General features: G+C 42.4%; 1 protein-coding gene across 6 annotated transcripts in view; it reads left to right on the plus strand.

Moving 5' to 3' along the window:
• The window catches only part of SULF1 (sulfatase 1), a 176,963-nt gene that overhangs the window by 41,021 nt on the left and 117,231 nt on the right, over window positions 1-18,711 (plus strand). Inside the window, exon 1 of one of the 6 annotated variants that reach the window (XM_042973038.1) lies at window positions 15,098-15,173. The exons of the other annotated variants lie outside the window; for them this stretch is intronic. The gene's annotated coding sequence lies outside the window, so the exon portion shown is untranslated. Of the gene's footprint in view, window positions 1-15,097; window positions 15,174-18,711 lie in introns of those variants that run through there. 6 annotated transcript variants of the gene reach the window in all.

The following is an 18,711-nucleotide window of genomic DNA, read 5'->3' on the forward strand; positions in this document are numbered from 1 at the left end:
TTTGAGAGAGAGAAAGGGTCGGGGCAGAGAGAGAGAATCCCAAGCAGGCTTTGCATCATCAGCATGGAGCCTGATGTGAGGCTCAAAACCACGAACTGTGAGATCATGACCTGAGCTGAAACCAAGAGTCGGGTGTTTAATCGACTGAGCCACCCAGGCGCCCTCCCCCGCTAAAATTAATTTTAAAATTACTTGCTTTTATAGTTTTACCAAAAAATATAAAGAAGATTTGATGCATTCTCTGATTAAAATGTATTTATTACTTAAAGTAAGAATGCCCCAGCAGATTAAATCTCTTCTACAATATTCATAGGAATCTGGGCTAGCCAGACGGTGATGCTCAGGAATGCACAGTGGCCACAGGAGAGGGACTAGCAGCCTTTCAGAGCCATCAGTTGCCCGTGCTATAAGGGATATAGATATTTTGAATATCTCTCCTGATGATGTTTGCCATCATCCTGCTAGTCACAAAATTCTGCCGTTCGAAGAACACTGCACTAAGAGTTGGTTCCCATTTTAGGCGTTTTGTTGACAGTGTAGCTTTCTACAAAATTAGAATATACTTGTCCCACTTCCCTTACTAGGCTGTTGTAAATGCAGATGAAGAATGGAAAAGTACATTTGTGGGGAAGCAGATGTAGGGAGTCGTTCCAGCACAACGTAACGCTATTGCTGTGGTATTACAAGGCTGAGGTATGGCACGGCCATCGTTAGTTCCCATCACACTCTTCTATTCCCAGCACCTTTTTGCTCCCTCATTATTCTTTTACTTTTATGTCTCTGCCAGTAAACTAATCCCAATGTGTATTTTTGATGGTTGGCAAACATTCAAAAATGCTTTGCAGAGAAGGAAGGCTATAGAATCACTTGGATTATAACTATGCCCTCAGTGGATTTTTCCAAAAAGCTTCAGAATGAACTATCTTTACTGGCTGAGGCGTTAAATATAGGCGTGAAAAAAATAACTTGTATTATATACACTTGTGGTTGTTGGAATTCAGCTCAGGACTGACTCCCAATAATCTTTATGATTGGGGCCGGAGGAAGATTAACTCACCAAGGATGGGTGCCATTGCTTTTCATAATCTTGTCCATGGCCTCCAGTCATGTCCCAAAATGGATCGAGAAATTGCCGTCACCTGCATCCCCTGAGACAGAGGCCATCCCTCTGCTCTAGGCACAAGACTGTCTTTCTCTTAGGGAAATTCTTAATTTTCTAGTTGCTTTTTCTACCCCCCCTCCCCCGTCATTGATTTATAGAGGAATTTCTTTTAAATGTCCAATATAGTATCAGCTTAGTAGTTTGCACGTGCTGAAATATCCCTTCTGGGTGAGGGGAAAGGAATACAACTTACATTTCACATTTGGAAGTCCATCTTAGTTTGAAGAACTTTCTCTCTGGTTATAGAACTATTAAGACAGAGTGTGTATGGGATGAATTGCCTATATATGTATGAATAACTGTTCCAGTGACAACCAACTCCTAAACATGACAATGATTCTGACTACCAAAACATTGATTTGTTTTTTCTCCCTGACTCATGTAGACAGTAAGATCATGCATCTACCTGGTAATAAGAAGGCTGAACTGTTGGCCTTCATGGATGTCTAAAGACATACACCGTGGGGTGTTGAAGGGATGTAAACAAGAGCCTTTTCTACCTTAGGGAGCCTTTGGGAATTCAAGAGCTATCATCAGCAAAGGTGATGTGGTTTTCTTAAAGTGGAAGTCTCTCGGTTTCTAATTCATAGTGGTACATGGAAGAAGTGTAGATACTGGATAGGAACACACATTTGGGAGACAGACTGCCTTGGTGTGAATGGCTTGCCGTGTCGTTGGTTCGCTGTGTAACTTAATTCCTTTGTGTCTCTATCCTCATCTGAAAACTGAGGGCCACGCTAATACTGTGTCTGGCTGTTTGGAGGGTTAGAGGTTTCCATGTGCATAAAGGGCTCAGCACAATGCTTAACACTTAATACAGTGTGTTATGCATGTTAACAATTGTTATTATTTGTGGAAACTTTTAAAATCCAGAAACGCATGAAGTGTAAAATATGTTCCCCTACCATTACCCTGCCCATAATTCCACACACTCAGATACACACACACACTCACGCTGACAATTACCAGGCACTATAGGGAAAGCAACCACGGGTCACAGCACTCACCCTGTGGGAACTGGACAGGAGTAGGACGTGTGCCTCGCAAACAGTAGCAATAATAGTATCGTGTGTTTGCACACTTACAATGTCCTCCAGTAACAGTTGTCGAAAGTCCAATAACATGATCAATGGAAAAGTACTTTGGGATTATATTGTCAGCATACTGAAAAAAACAGCTTTTAGTTTTCAAACTTCTGATTTCCCTTTAGATTTGCTTAGACCTGGGTTCACCTTTTCCCCTCACCCAGCCACCAAAAACAATAAATAATAATAATAATAATAGTCACTAATGCGATACAAAGATTCTCCTTTAAAGACCTGCATGGTTCCACAGGTCCAGATTCTGACCCCACATAGCTGGGTATTTATCCTGTAGTCTGCATTCTGAGATCCACAGAAGTGTAAACTGGGTTTGCCTCGTGAAAGCTTTTTTTAATCCTTTGTTTACAAATGAAATACATTTGATGGGTTTTGGTATTTTTACAGCTTTTACGCTTTAGATGCTGTAATTTCAAGGCTCCAGGTTGACAAGTATACAGCACCTGGTCTCCCCATCGTGCCATCAGTAGGATTCCCTGGTTGAAAGGACAGGAAAAATATATATATCCTCAAAGAGTGATAAAAGAAGTCTCTCTCTCTCTCTCTCTTTTTTTTTAAGTTTATGTACTTATTTTAAGAGAGAGAGCACGAGCAGGGGAGGGGCAGAGAGAGGAGAGAGAGTCCCAAGCAGGCTCTGCACTGTCAGCGCACAGCCCCCAGGAGCTGTGAGATCATGAACCAAAATCAAGAGTCGGATGCTCAACCTACTGAGCCACCCAGGCGTCCCTAAAAGAAGTCTCCTGAAGAGAGCGTTCCTAAGTATTTTGGAGATTTTTCACACAGCGGAGAGCACTAATTCTGCCTGAGTTTGATACTTCTGAAAATGGCATTTTATATGTATAATTCAAAATTTTGATTGCATATCAAATGTTGCCACAAAAATCTAAAAATCTTGGGGTTTGAGGGGCACCTGGGTGGCTCGGTCAGTTAAGCGTCTGACTTCGGCTCAGGTCATCATCTTGCAGTCGGTGGGTTCAAGCCCCACATCGGGCTCTGTGCTGACAGCTCGGAGCCTGGAGCCTGTTTCAGATTCTGTATCTCTCTCTCTCTCTGACCCTCCCTCATTCATGCTCTGTCTCTCTCAGTCTCAAAAATAAATAAAGGTTAAAATAAATAAATAAATAAATAAATAAATAAATAAGATGAGCTTTGTCAATTGCCAAAAAGAGGCATCTGTGCTTTGGCTCAGGCCAGTTCCCTAGTGGCAAATCTTAAAACTCATACAGTCTTTCTTCTACTTGCCTAAGTATTTGAATATGTAAGGGCTCTGTTGGTGTGGGCAGGGCTTCCCGGCTGACTTTCGGCATTTCAGCCATATTTCTAAAAATAGAGGCAGAGGATTCTAGCAAAAGCTAACATCTGAAAGACAGATAGTAACATACACCCTTAGGAAGTTTTCTAGGAAGGGGTTCCAACATGTATTTTTGGTGTTGTCTGTAAAGATAATAAGAGGGTGCAGTATAAGGGAAGGTTTCAGGGAGGCTGAGTTTTGTCCCGGCTGTATATTTAAGTGGCTGTGTGACCTTGGGCAAGTTACTTAACACTTCTGGGCCTTCATTTTCTCATCTGTAATACGATATAGGTGTTCACTTCCAGCTGTAAGATGACACCACCAGATTCCGCCAGTTATGCCTTTACTATCGTCTACCAAGGATTGACCGCCTCTCAGATGAGGATTATACTTTTCACCTGAGTGTTGTTAGGAAAATGATAGATACAATGAGAATAAAGAATGAAAACATACGTGATTCCCATTTTATTTTCCTTTATTCAAACTGACCCTAGATTCTCTCAACAACTGAGACGAAATGTCTGTTGATATGAATATTTGTGAATATGGGCAGATCCCTACTTACAAATGGACAGTGTTAAAGATGATCATGTATAAACTGGTCTACCAGTGGTTCAATCTAGATTATCTAGTAATATTATTTATTGATGCTGTATTTTTTACAGGCCCTTTAAGGCACAAATACTTTCGCAAGCCCGCCTAGAAATCCAAGCTTGAAGTGTAAAGTTTTGCGAAAAAAGGCACTTCATTGTGACAGTCTGTAAACCCGAAAACTTATCTTCACATCTCTGCTTCTTGTCCCCTAACCTACTTCCCCACCCCTTGTAAGGAAAGTAAGGGTTTCTCCTTACCTCTTAAGCAATGCTGTTGATCTATTCAGGCTGAAATTCTAATGAAACACAAATTAAGGAACCAGGAAGTAGGAGTTTTTGGAGAGATGGAAAGAATTCAGGTACGGAAAGGAGGTGGGGTTTCACCAGTAGGCACTTTAAAGGCAAGTGGAGGGATGGGGCAAAATGAGCAGAATATTTATTGGACCCCGAGGGCTTTAAACAGTAAGTATAGGATAAGTTAATTGTAAGACGTGAACGGAAAGTAAGAAAAAAAAATGTCTAGTGAACAACAAGCCAGTAGACGACAGGGAAAGAATAGAAAAGAGTTTCTCTATATTTTTTCATTCTGTATTTTCATCATCTGCTTCTGCCGCCCCCTCTCCTTACCACAGATCCTGACCATCTTGACACTTGGTTAGACAGGAAGCGGGGGTGGGGGGTGGCGGTCGATGATCGCTCCAAGTGGATGTGCAGAAGGAAGGAGGAATTAATGCACAAGTTGGTCAAGGAAAATGATGTATTTTAAATTTAGGATAGGCTTACATTTGTGTGCTTCTGGTATAGCATTCATCAGATTGCATTCATCATGTTTTCAGTTAGCTGAGCTTTTTGGATCTGGTGGGGCTTACATTTTTCAAACACATTTAGAATTTTTTTCAGTCATTATTTCTTCACATATTTCCCCATTACCCCTGCCCCTCCTAGGACTCCAATTACATGCGTGTTAGACTACTGGATACTAAAATTGTTCCACAGGCCACGGGGGCTGCACTCACTTTTTTGAAAAGCCTTTCCTTTCAGATGTTGTACTTTTCAGCTATAGAAATTCCATTTGCTTCTTTTTAATAGTTTCCATGTATCTGTTCATTATGTTCACGTGTTCCTTCAAATCCTTGAGCATATTTATAATAGCTGTTTTAAATTCCTCGTCCGCTCATTCAATCCTCGCTGTCATTTCAGAGTCTCTCTTTTTTTATTGCGGTATAATTAACATAACACCATATTAGTTCTGGGTGTATAATGCAATGATTGGGTATTTGTATGTATTGCAAAATGATTACCATAGTAAGTCCAATTAACATCCATCACCATACACAGTAATGGATTTATCTTTTTCTTGTGATTTTTTTTTTTCTTTCTTTTTCTAGGACCAGCGTTTCTCCTGGTTAGGAGTCACCTTTTCCGGCTTTTTCACATATCTAGTAATACCTGATTGGCTGCTGGATATTGTGAATATTACATTGTTGAATGTCTGGATTTGGGTGTCTTCTTTTAAAGAATATTGGATTTTGTTCTGGCAAGATAATTAATTTACTTGAGGATCAACTGGGATTTTTTAAAGTCTGTTAAGTTGTGTTTGGTCAGATCTAGAGTGATCTACACTCCAGGGCTAGTGAGCCCTATTGTCAAGGCTTGATCTTTCCAGTCAGAACATAAGTATCCCCAGCCATATGTAGTGTGAACTGCTGATCTTACAGCTCCCCACTAATTCTTTGCCTGGTAGTCATCCTTTGCCCAACTCTGTGGCGTCTCACCCCACACATCTGTGGTTTAGTATGCAGCTGAGGACTCAAGGGGACCCCATACAGATTTCTGGAGCTCTTTCTCTTTGTCTCTACCCCGCAGATTCCACTTCCCTCCTCAAATCACCCTGTCTCTTCAGCTCTGCATGGGTACCCCGCTCTGTGCCATATCCAGAAAGTGTCTAGTGGGACATACCTCACTCGTGTTCCTTTTCTCAGGGATCATAGCTTATCATCCAGTGTCTGATTTCTGCCATATGCTTTGTCCAGTTTTCTAACCATTCATAGTGGGAGGACTAGTTTGGTACCAGTTACTCCAACTTGATTAGAAATAGAAGATCTGAAAGAAAGAAAGAAAGAAAGAAAGAAAGAAAGAGAAATAGAAGATCTACCACATTTGTATTCAAACCTTGTTTCTTTCTCTTTTCTCCCCACTAATCACTAAGACCTTTCAAGGCAGTGACAAGATCTCATTCATCTCTGTATTCCCAATGCCTAACATAGAGTTTAGCACATAACAGGCATAATAAATACTGTTGAATGAAAGAACGAATGACTATTGTTAAAGAGATCCACAATATTTAGAATATCTCTATTTAGTTGAGGCATTGATGTAAATATCTAAGCACTTCTATAATACATGCTTTTTTAAGCCACAGAGAAAAATCTGTTCAGCAGCCAAATTCCCATAAGCTCGGGATCAATGCTATGGTAGACAAGTTCTATGTTAAGCTTACTTAGCATTCCTTATAGCTGTAACATGCCCGTGTCCAGAAACAGAGATCACATGTTTTTAAGTATCTATAGGACAGTAATGACAAATTATTCTAAAATCAAAAGTAGCAGTGGCTGTTTTTAACATTCAGTCCACGAAGTTGGCAAATGCAGTATTTACCTTCAGGGATTTCTGCCTCTAAGCATATGCCAGGATTATAAATGTCCAGACCTTAGTTGCATTTACCTCCATCTTTTGAAGGGACTAGGATGGGTTTTTATTTAATAGCAAGATGCATTGAGTTGGTCTTTCAGAAGTCTATCTGGCTCTCTTTCTATGATCGAAAAGTAGACTTATAAACTAGGAATTACAGTCAAACTTCTATAAACTGCACAAATGGAGTGGAAAGGAGTCCTACATTTTTGTGTTAAAGATTTCTCTCTGAAATCTTAATACAATATCTGTACAAGTTTTATATAAGAAATATCTGTAGCTGGATGAATGTAGGATTTGTGGAACTCTCTTTACTTATTTTTTTAAGCTTACTTATTTATTTTGAGAGAGAGAGAGAGAGAGGACTCAGAGAGCACGAGTGGGGGAGAGGCAGAGAGGAGGAGAGAGAGAATCCCAAGCGGACTCCTCACTGTTAGTGCAGAGCCTGATGAAGGGCTCGAACTCACGAATCGTGAGATCATGACCTGAGCAAAAATCATGAGTTGGACACCTAACCAACTAAGCCACCTAGGCACCCTGTGGAAATATCTTAAAATTTTCTGATGCTTAAAAGTCTCTGGTTATGAGTGCATCTCCTATAATTAGAATAGTTTTACCTATTGAAAGGGTTCCTAAAATTCCAGTCCTATAAACATACACAAACACACACACACACACACACGCAAACCCCATTACTGATAAATTATTCCTACTCCATATGTCAACTCAGAGTTTGCACAATACTGTTACCGTCAAAAGCAAAAGCACAGTTTTTTAATACTTAATCGCACCTGATCCACAGGATTCTTAAGGTTTCCCTTTGTCTCTTTGTGACTGTATTTCTGGCTTCCTTCAATGAAAGGCAGCAGGCTTTTAGGGTAAGGAACTGAGCTGTGAACGAGATGTCCGCTCTGTTGGCTCATTCTTGTAGGTGCCTTCGTCAGGTCACCTCCTCATCTTTGTTCTTTGATGACAAAGCCTGCCAGATGGAAATAATAACTTGATCTCCACATGAGTGTGAAGGACCCCTGAAATTTCTAATACAGGATAACAAAAAACCGGCTCATTAGTGGGGGGAATTTTTCAAAACAACGATTGCACTTATTTAAAGCGTGTGAGTGAGGTGATGTTTAAGAGCAGCGATTTAAGCTTGCGGTTTCAGGACCATTCAGAACTAAAGGTTTTATTTCACTTTGTTTTTCTCCAACATGTACCCCCTTGGTTTATATTTCCCAGTTAAGAATTTCACGTGAATCTTTGCCAAAGCCTCTGGTTCCACCTGGTTTGGGGTGGAAACCACATGAAGCCACTGAATTCTGCATAGTTTCCATTTGAAAAGATATATCAGCTGAGAGGTTCCCTTTCAGGGTGAGCCAGGTTTACACGAAATTTGGCCAAGCTTTAGATGAACCTGCTCTGAGTTTTTCATTTTATATCAGACCCTAAAATGAGGCCACTTACCTAGTTCCGTCGTTTTAAAAGTTCATATATAATGTCCCCAGGGAGTGTGTAATAGTTACCAGTGGCTGAGGTGTGGCAGCACCTTGTTTTCGTGAGATGTGGGGGAGGATTTCTCAGCTACTTGGAGTTCATTCTAATTGGAAAGCGAAAAGACTCACTAACAGGGGCTCTAGAGTCAGGCACAACATTTTGGGAACAATCTCCTTTGAAGTCTCAACAAAAAGCAAATTTCCAAGCAGCTAGCTCAGAGAAACCAGGCTAACTCACCTTTTTTGTCCCTTCCTTTACTTTACGCCTTCGTTAATTCGACAAATCCTCACTGAGCGCCTACCACATGACATGCCAAGCCCTGTCCTAGGTTTTCGGGATACATTTGTGAGCAGATTATTCAGAGGTCCTGACTCTTGTGGTTCTTACCTTCAAGTAACAGAAGACAGAAAATAAAAGTAAAGATCCACACAAGTCAAACATATATAGCCTATTAGAAAGTGGTACATGCTATGAAATACAAGTACAGCAAACTTAGAAATCAGGCTGGGTTGCAGTGTTGAAGAGGTTTCACAGGGAAACCACTGAGATGGTAAGATTTGGATAAACACTTGAAAAAAGGAAGGAAATGGCAACCAGATATCTTGAGGAAGAGCATTCCAGACCGAGAGAACAGCTAAAGCAAGAGCCCCAGGATACCTACATGTTAGAAGACTCACCGTGACACCATTAAGACAAAAAGGAAGTGAGCAAACAGAAGAGTGGTGGAAAATTAGGTCAAACAAGTAACAATAGGCCAGCACATGACCTGTGGGCCACGAGAAGGACTTTGTCTATTTCTCCGGATGTAAAGGGAGCCATCGCAGGGTTGCGTACAAAGGAGGAGTACATTCTGATTTATATTGTCAAAAACTCTCTCTATCTGCCACGTGGAGAGCCTACTATAGATGGGCAAAGGTAAGAAAAGGTGAATTATTACTGAAAGAGATAAGACTGCTTCAGATTTGGTGAAAGCAGTGGAAGTAGTGAAAAGTCGTCAGATGCTAGCTAGTTTCGAAGATAGAACCGACCGTATTGCCTGATTGATTGCAAGTGGTATGGGGGTGGGAGGAGAGAAGAATCAAAGATGCTGCAAATGTTTTGGTCCAAGCAGCTGAAAGGATAGAGTTGCCACCAGTTGAGATTGGAAGCATTTTGGGGAGGAAGATCAGGAGTTCAGTTTTGGGAATCAAGTTCGAGGTGTCTTTTAGATTTCCGAGGGGAGGAGATCTCATTACACAGGCAGTTGGATTTATTTGCAGACTGCGTGGACAGTGTGTGTTTGAGAACAGAGGTTTGCGGGGCGCCTGGGTGGCTCAGTCGGTTAAGTGGCCGACTTCGGCTCAGGTCGTGATCTCGCGGTCCGTGAGTTCGAGCCCCGCGTCGGGCTCTGTGCTGACAGCTCAGAGCCTGGAGCCTGTTTCAGATTCTGTGTCTCCCTCTCTCTGACCCTCCCCTGTTCATGCTCTGTCTCTCCTTGTCTCAAAAATAAATAAAATGTTAAAAAAAAGAGAGAATAGAGGTTTGCATTTGGAAGTCGTAAGCATAATATCAACAAGGAGGTGCGTATACACAGAGAAAAGAAGTGACGACCAGGTGCCGTGGAGATCAAAGAAAAGAGGAGACATCAGAAGACACCGACTGAGGGGCCCAGGGAAGTAGGGGGAGCACCAAGGGGTGAGGGAGTTCCTGGTTTCCTGGGAGCTGAATGAAGACAGTGTTTGGGGAAGGGAAGAATGATCAACTAGGTCTGACAGGTCCAGTATGCTGAGGACTGAGAACTGACCATTGTATTTCTCTCCTTGGCGGTCATTGGTTATGCGCATGAGAGCAACTTTGGTGAAATAAAGGGCAAGAAAGCCTGGTTGTACTAGGCACAAGAGAGAATGGAAGGAGAGAGACTAAGACAGAAATATGGCAACCTTCCAAGGAGTTTGTTGCAAGGGGAGCAAAGACAAGGGGCGGTAGCTGATGATACGAGGCAAGTAAGGTCATGAACGTTTTTAACAAGATGGAAGAAATGACCACATGTTTACACACTGCTGGGAATGATGTCAGTGGGGGAGGGAAGATGATTTGAGTACGAGAAGGGAGCATTGCTGGAGCTATGGTTGTTTTGAATAGATGAGAAGAAATAGAACCTAGTACAGAAGTGGAAGAACTGGCTCCAGACTGAGAGAACGAGGAGGACTCATCGACTCAAGTGAATGAGAAGGCAGAGCCTAGGGGAACAGATGCTGGTAGGTGAGCCGGTGGGGGTAGAGGAGCCTGTGGAAGTTCTCTTCCAACTGCTTCTGTCTCTTCGGTGAAGTATGAGCCCAGGTCATCTGCTCAGAGTGCCGGTGAAGAAGGAGCGCTGAGAGCATGAGCGGGGACGAGGGGATGGGAAACAGATATCTGAGGGAACAGAAGAGTAACTGGACTGGGGTAAGACAGGGTGGTTGCCCGGAAGCATCCGGGGCCTCCTTGAGGTTTGTGGCACGGGTACAGCCTGAGCCCCTTCAGGGCAGCTTGCCTTTCTCCGGGTGTGGGCAGTTGCACAGGTTGCAGATGAGAATAGGCAGGGAGTTGGACTTAACTAGGGCTGTGGTGTCCCAGGCAGAGGTGGCAAAGTGACGGGGGAGGTGGGGAGGCTGAGCATTTTCATAAAGGACTGATTACCATGACTGTGTGAAATGACTTTAACACGCTAAGGAGAGGGGTGAAGACGTCAAGGGAGTAAGGGCCACTAAGAATGGTAGGATCAAAGGACGGAAGAGAGCTCTGCCATGTCAAAGAACTGTTGGGACTGGCAGACTGAAAGACTGAGAGAGCAATGTCAGGGCAGGACACGGGCCACTGAGATGCCAGGACAAGAGCCAGTTTCCAGTATTGTTCAGGGCTAGGGATTGACCAGCTGGACTAGGGAGTAGTTAGGGGAGAGGAGAGGTGACCCAGAAAGGAAGAGGCAGTGGTGCTGAGAAATCTTTGAAATCTCCAAGAACTCAGGCAGGCATAATACTGCAGAGACTGAGAATGGAGAAGAAGCTAAAGTCACTTAGAAATGGGAAGAAATGTCCTGGAGTCAGTTGATAATGATGGAAGTACTAAGCTGTGTAACCCATATCATGAGCTAATCTTTTTTTGTTGTTGTTAAGATGAGAAATAAGAAAGCATGTGGATTTAAAGAGGAGAGTAGAAGGAGAGAGAGAGGGAGGGAGGGAAGATGGGAGGGAGGAAGGAAGGAAGGAAGGAAGGCAGGCTTTAAGAAAGAGTTTAGCATAACACTGATTCAGTGGATATACCCAAATTTACATTCAATTTTCTAGAACTATATTATTCAAAGATAACATATTTATACAGAAACCTGGATAAATCATTGCACTTCATATAAAGTGACATTTTGCCAAAATGAGATTTTTCCCCCCTTTCCCCACCAGAAACCATCCAGATGCACAATAACTTGCTGCTTCTTATTTTACAGTGAAATAAACAAGAACGTCCTTAGGAAGGTGCCAACAACAACACAGAAGAAGGAATACAATTTAAGCATAGAGGGTCTAGGCTTGCTTTATGGCAATACTAAACCAAGGATCTTCTCTGGGAAAAAGAGCCCAAATCTCCGAAGGAAGGTAGATAATGCTTTATATGTATAGTGGTGGCTTTATTACCCCCTTTTTATGGCTTTGCATCTTCTCTGTACTGTGACAAAAGATCATTTAGATGTGAATTTGTTTTAACGATACCTAGACAGACTTTATGCCTGCAAAAGTAATTCATAGTGTTTGTCCTGGTGACAGCTCAGAGGATATGATTAAATTTTAATACTTTCAGAGTTAAGCCATATTCCATCCTTGATGCCATAAGAGCACTTGAAAAAAAAAATCCTGGAAGTCAGGAACAGCACCTGGTCAGATTCTGTACAAATGTGAGCCCACAGATGCTCAGAGGGTGTTCAATGGGACTAACTTACTTGACCGTTAATCTTGTTGTAAATTCAATTTTGCAGTGGTGGAAACAAATCCTGTTTTCTTTGGAGTGAAATTGAGAAAGATGGCCAGGTAGAATTTCCCCCGTGTAATTTTCCTTTTCACATTAATGAGTCATGTCTTTGCCATGGAGAGCAATGGCAAGGATGCCACCGGGTGATTTGTTTGAAAACTCAGTAAACCGGAAGTAACCTTTTCCTTGTACTTTTCTAGGAAATTGGGTAGGGAGAAAGAAATACTCAGATGGGAAAAAACCATTAAGTCAAAGGATTTTTGATAAGTTAAGATCTTGTTCAGTTTTTACCGTATATGACGATAACGTCATAAATTGCAGTGAGCTGCCCAGGCAGGCGATACTTTGCGAAGTGGATTTTGTGGACTTTCTCAGAAATGGCAAATCTCGGGCATTCTTTCCTTTAACAAATATCAATGCACGTATTACGTGTGTGGGATATTAACATAGGCGCTGAATATATGATGTCGGACGTGACCCACAGCCTCTGCTGTCAGAGAGCTTGCGTTCTAAGACGACCACAAGGCTGCCCCAGTGTGAGCTAAGTAATACGCACTGAAGCTTTCTGTCGGTGTGATTGCTAGAAACTGTGTGCCTTTAAAGAGGCAACAACAGTCTTTAGCACTAACTCCAGTCTGAGGTAGCGGTGGGAAAAGACAAAGGGCTCGGCAGCGAGGACAGAAGACATCATTCTAGATGCTCCAAGACAGAGAATGTATTTCGTAAAGCTCTTCAGTGGAAAATTCCCACGCTATTGTTTGTTAGAATATATTTCAGAAAAAATGATCAGACGTGAATAATGAAAATTTACTAGATCCACCCCAGAACTGTAAAGTTTATAGGTACAAATTGCTGTGTAATCAACCCTTGCCAGCTTAGGGATGCTTAGGACGGTGGCAGAAAGTATTTCCCAGGAACTTCACTAACCAGAGGCTTTGAGTGCAACACAATCCCTTCACTCACGAGGCCGTGTTAGAAGAGCAGTTACTACCCAGGCAGAGAGCTCTCCTGAACACGCTCAGCGTAAAGGACTTCTTTGCAAGGCTATTGGCAGCATTTTAGTGCAAAGGAGAATTTAAGTTTCTAGACTTCTGTTCCCAAAGGTCAACCTATCATTTCTGAAGTTTTGCTACTCATCCTGTTAAAATGATTGGCTTTTTTTTTATTAGTCGATTTTTAAAAAAATGCTTCTATTTCCAAATAGTCATTTCCTAAAGCTTGCAGTGAGAGGCTACTTGAGTTCCACTCAAGTTAGAGAGTTTGCTTCATAAGAAAGATAGCAATAATAATAATGATGATGATAATAATAACAGTTTCGTATAAGTGTGTGAACGATAGAACTAATCCAAAAGTACTTTAAACACTTCAGAAATAAAAATAATAAAATGTCAGTGTGTACAGTACTCGGCTGGGCCCAGCTGGTAACTTAATGGCGTTTTCAAGAACCCCCTCCAGTTTGCACACACCCATGTGCTTCCCCGAAGAAAACATCCTAGGCAGGCAGAGTGCGTGTGCACTCTTCAGGACAGACCCTGCAGATGCCAAAGTAGCTTGTATTCAGAGCTTCGTTTTTAACAGTTTGTGACCATATTCTCAATCTGTACATCGTCTCTGCACAGAAAAGATGCAAAGGGAAAATAACAGGGGAGAAACCCTCTAGCTAGCAGATCCTTCCATAGAAGGAAGGCCTTGTCGTAGAAACCAAAATAATACAAAAACCTTACAATAGCCATGTCATTGGGGGCAAGTGAAAAGACAAGGTGAATGAGCAGTAGAGCAAGAGGAAAGAGCCGGAGGTCAGAAAAGACAAAGGGCTCAGCAGAGAGGACGCAAGACTTCATTCCAGATGCTCCAAGACAGGATGGCTGGTGTCAGCAGGGGATTCCTGGGCAGCTTAGGGTCTAAGCAGGCACAGGGTTTTGGTTTACTTAAAATACCACTTACGCAAAAAACAGGATTGCAGGTGTCTCAAAAGGATGTATTTCTCCACACGTTCCTAAGTAAGTGGAGAGTAGACGGAAGATAGATAGATTAAATGAAAAACAAACACCCATTGTCCATACAGATTTGAAGGCTTAAAAATGAATGAGATTCTCATTGTGTGGTTCCTATCTGCATAGCACGGGCACATGTCTCTGTTTCCTTTCCTTTAGAATTGCGGGGAAAACCCATGATGAAAAATGTTTGGGTAACAAAATCTGTGTGCGTTTCACCGGGGTGGGCAGAGAGAGCCAAGGACGAGGGAGATCAGAAAGAGGGAACTGGTAAATAGTTTGATTAAACGCTCTCTCGTCGCTTTAATGCAGAAAACTAAAGGAAGGCCGGTTTTGCTTATTTCAGCAAAATAATGTAAATGAGTAAAGCTAAGTAATAAAAATGTGGTATATCCAGCCAGCTTCCTGCTTTCCAGGAACTCTTTTATGTCCAACTGCATGGTCTCTATCTTCCTCTAATCCTTTTTACTCTTCTTGCCCTTTGCCCCCACACGACCTTTGGCACATTGCCTCCTAACCTTAAAAATGTGGAGTTTAGAGTTTCGGGGAGATTTTGATGAAACCACCTGCTGTTCTACTCAACTCTTTCCCCGCCTCCCACCCCACTCCCCCACCCCCCATCCCACCCCCACCCCCACACTGAATTCAAATAGAATGGCTGAGTGCATAAATATGCTAATATCCTGAACCACACTCAATCCCCAGCCCCACAGCCCCTGTGAGACAGGACAGTCGTGATTGGCTGGATTCATCTTTCTCCCACACTACCCAAGTAAGAATGGGAACGACAGATCTTACAGAGAGAAGTGGACTCTGATTTCTTCTGTCGCACGGAAAAAGACTGTGAAAAAGTCAGACCAAATTCCCAAAAAGGTTAGTCAATTTAGTATTGAGCTTTAAAATTGAGGTGAATCTTGATTTTTTTTTTCTAACAATACTTGGCTTTCTTTAATTATATACTGGTAAAGTGACTATAACCCTGGAATATTTGGTTCTCTAAAGTTTTCTTTTAAAAATCTAACTTTCAGGGGCGCCTGGGTGGCTCAGTTGGTTGGGTGACCGACTTCGGTTCAGGTCATGATCTCATGGTTTGTGAGTTCGAGCCCCGCATTGGGCTCTGTGCTGACGGCTCAGAGCCTGGAGCCTATTTCAGATTCTGTGTCTCTGCCTCTCTCTACCCCTCCCCTGCTCATGCTCTGTGTCTCTCTGTCTCTCAATAATAAACATTAAAAAAAAATTTTTTTTTAAATCTTTCAGATATACTTTTATTTTTTTTATATATATTAAATATAATTTATTGTCAAACTGGTTTCCATACAACACCCAGTGCTCATCCCAGCAGGTGCCCTCCTCAATGCCCATCACCCACTTTCCCCTCCCTCCCACCCCCCATCAACCCTCCGTTTATTCTCAGTTTTTAAGAGTCTCTTAAGGTTTGGCTCCCTCCCTCTCTTTTTTTTTCTTCCCTTCCCCTCCCCCACAGTCTTCTGTTAAGTGTCTCAGGATCCACCTATGAGTGAAAACATATGGTATCTGTCTTTCTCTGCCTGACTTATTTCACTTAACATAATGCCCTGCATTTCCATCCACATTGCTGTAAATGGCCCGATTTCATTCTTTCTCATTGCCAAGTAGTATTCCATTGTATGTATAAACCACATCTTCTTTATCCATGTGTCAGTTCATGGACATTTGGGCTCTTTACATAATTTGGCTATTGTTGAAAGTGCTGCTATAAACATTGGGGTACAAGTGCCCCTATGCATCAGCACTCCTCAGATATACAACTTTTAGAAGACAGAGTCTTTCGCATCCATGCACCCTGAGATTGGGTGTCATTTAGGCCCGGGAGTGGGAAGGGAATGAGACTACAAGACGTGGCCTTTGTGCTGTCGGTGCTGAGGCGTGCCAGCTGGAGAAGGCAGGGAGGAGGCCAGGCAGGACAGGCGACGAGCCACAGTGGCTCTCCCAGATAGTACTTCCTCTTTCTCTCAGGTTCCAGATTCAGTTTGGAAAATATCTTAGTTGGCTAAAGGAACAGCAGATGAATTCTTGGATCGTGGTGAAAAGAAGAAGAAACTATGACACGGTTCAAATATTTAGGTTGTGAAAATAAATTGGTAATAAAAATGATAATACGGGGCGCTTTCTATGTGGGAGCTGTTCTCCAAAGAACTTCACATATATTAGGTTATTTAACCCCGACACATATCCGTGAGGTAGGTACAGCAGCATGTTTATTAATGGGGAAACTGAGGTCCAGAAAGTTAAACTCATGCAAGGTCTCAGAGTTAGAACGCAACAGAGCCCACACTGGAGCACAGCTTGTGAGATCCCCAAAGCTATGCTTATTATCAACTTCTATGTTAGATGCTAAGAGTGCTCGCATATGTGAAGAGGGGAAAGAAGTAAGGCTCTTCTGAAAAAGCCACTAGAAAGTGCTTTTGAACTGTCACTGATACAGCTACTAAACTTAGGACACCTCTACTCTCTATTCTCATAAATTATTAACAGTCAACAGTATAACAACGAAACTGAAAAGTAACTTCAGTCACTCATGAAATCAATCTTTTTTATTTTATTTATTTATTTTTTGTTAACGTTTATTTATTTTTGAGACAGAGAGAGACAGAGCATGAATGGGGGAGGGTCAGAGAGAGGGAGACACAGACTCCGAAACAGGCTCCAGGCTCTGAGCTGTCAGCACAGAGCCCGACGCGGGGCTCGAACTCACGGACCACGAGATCATGACCTGAGCTGAAGTCGGCCGCTTAACCGACTGAGCCACCCAGGCACCCCGAAATCACTCTTTTTTAGAAGCCTCTTGTATTAGTTCTGTATTTTTGCATTAAAAAAATTACTCTAAGTGTAAGTGGTTCAAAACAATAATGAACATCGATTGGTTTATATAGTTTCTGCGGGTCAGGAATCTGGGGTCAGGTTAGCCAGAAAGTTCTGGTTCAGGGTTGTTCGTGATGTTTCCGTGCAAGACACTGACCAGGCCCTCAGTCATCTGAGGGATTGATTGGGGTTGGAGGGTCCCCTTCCAGGATGGCTCACTCCCATGGCTGGGAGTGGTCCTGTCTCTTACTGGGAAGCTTCAGTTCCTTGCCATGGGGTCCTCACCATGGAGCTGCTTGAGTGTCCTCACAACACGGAAGCTGGCTTTCTCCAGAGTAGGTGATCTGGGACATTAAGACAGAGCAGCGATGATTTTTATGGCTTAGTCTCAGAAGTCACACTCCATCATTTCTGCCATATGCTATTGGTTACCCAGATCAGCCCTATTAAGCATGGGAGGGAATTATACCAAGGTATAAACACCAGGAGGTGAGAATCCTGCAACTGTGTTGGGGGCTGGTGGTCACACATTATCAGCTCAGTAACAGTGTTGTTTGGTGATTTGGGTTCATTTTTCTACTTCAGGGAAAGGCCAACAGAGAAATGAAATGAGAGCAATAAATACATTCAAACAGTTGTGACTGAAGCAGGCAATCTGCTTTTCCATCCATCCCAGGAGAGCTAGAGTTTGAGGAGTCTTGCTGGACTCTCAACTCCAGTAATTCTGCGTGACTGGTGATACCAAGTGTAGGACTTGTGTCTGAGTATAAGGCTCATCAAGACACTCGACCATCAAGCACTTTGAGCACGCAGAAAAAGCAGGCGTGTCTAAGACTTGCCCTCCCTACACATCATTTGGCAAATATTTATTGGATACCTGATGGTGGTCAGAACCACAGTCTGTGTAAAATCATAGATATAATGGACCATTGGGAAGGCTCAGCCTGCTACTCTTAGAGATTCATTGCTAAAGTGAGTCTTAGAGACCATTAAATATAACCACCACCCCTTTTGACAAATGAGAAAATTGAAGTCTCCAGAAAACTAAAAATTGGTTATTATTACACAGCTATGCCTGTTCTGCCTTAACTTCTCATTGATGAAATCACAACAATAATAATAATAATAATAACTGCCTAAAACTGTTTTTAGAGGTTTTCCATGGATTTCATTGTTTTTCCCTACTTAGGTAACCCGATGTACCATTTGAATGAATTGTACCTCTTTCTTGAATTCAGCTGAGAGTCGTAGGTTGCTTATAGATACGTAATCTGGTTCCTTTATCTTAAAAAGAGGAAGATCTAGCTAAACCTCAATAGAGGCATTACCCCATACCTAAATGAACACTGTCTATCCCCTTGGACCAATGTATCAAATTAGACAACTGTATTTTCCAAAGAGGTTGAAGCTGTTGCTATCTTGCATAAGCAGGTGTTTCACCCTAAGGGGTGAAACAGAGTGAGAAAAGGAGAACGTACTTGTTGAGGGCCTCCTGGATGCCAGGCAGAATGTGAGTACCCGCACCAACTCTGTAATCCCCACGAGAATGCTATGAGGTGATAGGCGTGAC

The sequence above is a fragment of the Panthera tigris genome, chromosome F2 (genome assembly GCF_018350195.1).
Source record: "Panthera tigris isolate Pti1 chromosome F2, P.tigris_Pti1_mat1.1, whole genome shotgun sequence".
Classification (NCBI taxonomy): domain Eukaryota; kingdom Metazoa; phylum Chordata; class Mammalia; order Carnivora; family Felidae; genus Panthera; species Panthera tigris.